Genomic DNA, 4,355 nt, shown 5'->3' with positions numbered 1-4,355 from the left:
ACACACACACACACACACACACACACACACACACACACACACACACACACACACACACACACACACACACACACACACACACACACACACACACACACACACACACACACACACACACACACACACACACACACACACACACACACACACACACACACACACACACACACACACACACACACACACACACACACACACACACACACACACACACACACACACACACACACACACACACACACACACACACACACACACACACACACACACACACACACACACACACACACACACACACACACACACACACACACACACACACACACACACACACACACACACACACACACACACACACACACACACACACACACACACACACACACACACACACACACACACACACACACACACACACACACACACACACACACACACACACACACACACACACACACACACACACACACACACACACACACACACACACACACACACACACACACACACACACACACACACACACACACACGAAATCAGCCAGAGAATGAATGAATGCAAACTTTATTTCCACCGAAAAGGAGCCCTTCATCTCCCGGGGCTTTAGTTAAACCCGGTAGGTTGCGTAGGTTGCGGAAGCAAAGCTGACGTGGCTTCCTCTTTCTGTTCTTTCTTCTTCTGCGGCGTGGCGTGGCTACGACAGGGTTTACCCGACGGCTTGAACAGGGCCCCATCTGCGGTCGCTGTAAAGGTCAAACATGGCTACCGGCCGTGTTTACGCCACGGGCTGAAACCTGGCGTAGTATTGCTTAAGCAATAAAATTGCCGCCATGGGCCGCAACCAAGCGCGAGGAATAGATGGCTTATTGCAAATTCTTAGGAGTCATTTTATGAAGGACATGTCTTGTATATGACGTACAGCTTTTCATGATTCATCAAGTGAAGAGCTCAACGGCAGTGTTTGAAAAGGCTTAGCACCCCCCCCTCCCCTTTGAAATAAAAAAAAATTACAAGGGTTTAACGCTGAACCAAATATTGAGCGAAAGCATTAGCTGCGCGTAACCGAGCGTTCTTCTTCTCTTTTTCTTCTTCCTCAGCCCACATCCAACCCGTATAAACCAATCCGTATAAACGTGCCTTAGTGGCCTATAAGGATAACGTGAATGCCAGGCCCCTAGTAGCCTGATTCTGACATAACCGTCCCATGTGAAACGAGAGACCCAAGCTGGCAGCTCCTGCCAGCCCACATATAAAGCCCCGCTTTAACCAATCCGTACAAACGTGCCTTAGTGGCCTATAAGGATAACGAGAATGCCAGGGTCCTGGCAGGCTGGTTCTGACATAACCGTCCCATGTGAAACGAGAGACCCAAGTTGGCAGCTCCTGCCAGCCCACATATAAAGCCCGGCTTTAACCAAGCCGTATGAACATGCCTGACGTCACGTATCACGTGGTACGGCCGCGTCGCACTGAAGGCTCGAAACCTAAGGTCCGTTCGTTTCACCTGCACTACGTGAATTGGTTCACGGGGTGCTGCACTTCACCATTCGTTTCAGTGATGCAAGATGGCGCCCTCTGCAGCCCGCCGTTCGTTTCAAAAAGTACAGACGTCGTGCAGGTCGAGTTCACGAAAAGTTCAGCAAAGCTGTGCACCTCCTTAGCGGTCAGTGCCGAAATGGTGCAGCTGCAGCCGCCGCATAAAAGCAGACGACAGCTTGCGCGACGATGGCTTGCGTGTTGTGATAAACAGTGAAGCGACCCTCATTCCTCTCGTCAACAAGAACGGTGCCCGGGTTTGCCAAAGAAACGACTACGCGTGCTTCAAACCATGTCTAACGAGTAAGCACGTGCATGCGTTATGGTTCATGCTGACTTCAGTCGTGATCGAAGTTTGCGCTTCGCGCCAGCTGCCGCATATGGTGCGCATATAAGGCTGGGCAAGATACTTTGAAAAAGTACCTTCGATACCGATACTCGATACCGTGCAAAATTGTATTTCCGATGCCGATACAGATTATAGGATCGAAATCGAGTTTCGGCACAGATACTCGGTACTGTATTGCCGATACTTCGATACATCACCGAAATCCTAGCATAATAAAGGTGGTAATGCAATTAGCGGCGTTAGGAATTTTAGCGTTCTTTCTGCAATTTTTAGAGCATTCCTATGTAGCGTAGTTTTTCTGAAATGGCTTAACGAATACGCCAGCACGGAGTTATTGCTTGGGCAGCTGTCCTTGTCAGAACTTCCCATTGAATTTAAGCATGGTTACAATCAAGCGACTGTTTCCACAAGCAGCCTAGCGAAATATTTCCTTAAACTAATGCTCTTCATGCGAACCGACCTATGAGCACTTGGCTATATATACAAATACAAAAACCTGCGTGCGTTTGGATATCTGAGCAGTTATATCGCAATTAGTGCAGTAATAAACTTTTGAAGCTCTGCATATTGTTAAAAGCTAGAAGGTAAACAAAATAAAATGGCAGAACGTTATTTAGTCCGGGAAGAGAGCGATGAGGGCGTACTAAAAGCGACCCAAATGAGAAAGGCCTCTCTGCATATGCACGCGAGCACACCTTAGTGTTGTATTCGATGAAGATGCCTTTTATCAGCGTGAAGAGTGAACCATAGCGGCGTTAACTCAAGCATCCTGGAGGTAATTAAGAAACTCGAGGTTCACTAGCGTCCCTAGAGATACGGCTGGTTGTAGATAAAAGATAGAAGTATCTTTCTTTAACAGAAAGTGGTTAATACGATTCTTTTTTTTTAATATAGATATTTTTACATTTTTTATTCAAGGTCGTCTCAAATGTTTTTCGCAGAAATATTGTTTGATAACGCACAATTTGTTATTCGAACTGTGCTAGAAAATGGAATTCATAGCCTTCATGTTGTGCATTTCATAAAATTTTGGACTTCGTATATTTTTTCAAGAAAAAAAGTTTTTTTGGGAGCCTGTTTCCTGTGCAGTTACAAAAGATGGATTTGTTTTCCATCAAACGCCGTAACTACAAGAACGTGGTTAGGCGACTGCGTCGTGGTGGACTGAGGCCTTGCAAGCTTGTGTTATTGCCGCCTAGCAGAGCCGGCACGCGGAGCCAGGGGTTTTGGCTTGTTCATGTGTCTGGTAAAGGCTTAGGAGCTTTGTGCTATGCACTCGGTGTGTTGAAACTTGCGTTTTTCTCTCCTTTTTTTTTGCCCCTTTTGTGTAAAGTGTTCGCCTGACACTAAACAGGCACCTTCCAGCAATTTATGGCCGGCGACAGCTCCTCCCCGGACCACCCTCTGCGGGATACCATGGGAGAGGGGCCACCGCCGGGACAAGCGGACCGCGGACCCCTCCGACCGGTGGGAGAAAAGAATGCGGGCAGACAGAACGAACGGGGAGCCCCATCGATAAGCATGTGTATTTCCGAGCTCTTGCTCCCCTCTTAAAGATTTTGTAATTGGTTCTAAATTGTTGTTGTAAATAAACGAAGTTATCTTAAAACTACAACAGCCATAACGAATTGAATCAGTTACAACAGTAAAACAAAAATTTGGTGCCGAAACCCGGGAACGGAAATCAGGACTATCGACCGGACCCAGCGACTAAACGACCAACGACAGCAGCGACATGGATGTTCTGAGGAAAAAGAGAAAGACCATCAGAAGCCAAGCGACGCGGCTGACCAAAGAAACGGACGACATCTTGGGCGCTGAACCACTACCCACCATCGAAAAGGTGAGCGTTCTCATCGAACGTTTACAATTGGTAAAGCAACAGCTTATCGATGTGGATGCGGCAATAGAACCTACCGTTAAAGAAGATGAAGCAGAAGCTGAATTTGAACAAGTCATCGAATATAGCGACAGAGTGACTACCTGCATCTGCCGTCTAAAACTGAGAAAAGATGAAACTGAACACGCAATCAGGACTGCAGATATCCGGAATCAAGCTTCAATTGGTACCAGTCCCGCGGCTCAGAAAATTAAACTTCCAAAGCTGGAACTGGCCAAATTCGACGGCAAACGGAAAAACTGGCAGCCATTCTGGGAACAGTTCGAGGTGGCAGTTCACAAGAACACAGATCTTTCCAACATAGATCGCCTAAATTACCTAAAGACGCTGCTGACAGGGGAGGCCAAGATAGCAATCGCCGGACTGCAAGCATCAGGTGATTGCTACAACGACGCGGTCGACATTTTGCAGCAGCGCTTTGGGAATCAGGAAGCGTTGATTCAAGATCACATGCAAGGCCTGATTGATGTGACACCTGTGTTATCTGCGAAGAACGTGGCGGCCTTGCGGCGGCTATATGATGATGTACAAGTTCACATGCGGGGACTCAAGGCGCTGGGCATCGACGAA

The sequence above is a fragment of the Amblyomma maculatum genome, chromosome 10 (assembly GCF_055883805.1).
Source record: "Amblyomma maculatum isolate TAMU_Amacu chromosome 10, ASM5588380v1, whole genome shotgun sequence".
NCBI lineage: Eukaryota > Metazoa > Arthropoda > Arachnida > Ixodida > Ixodidae > Amblyomma > Amblyomma maculatum.
Note: the sequence above shows the minus strand (reverse complement) of the source record.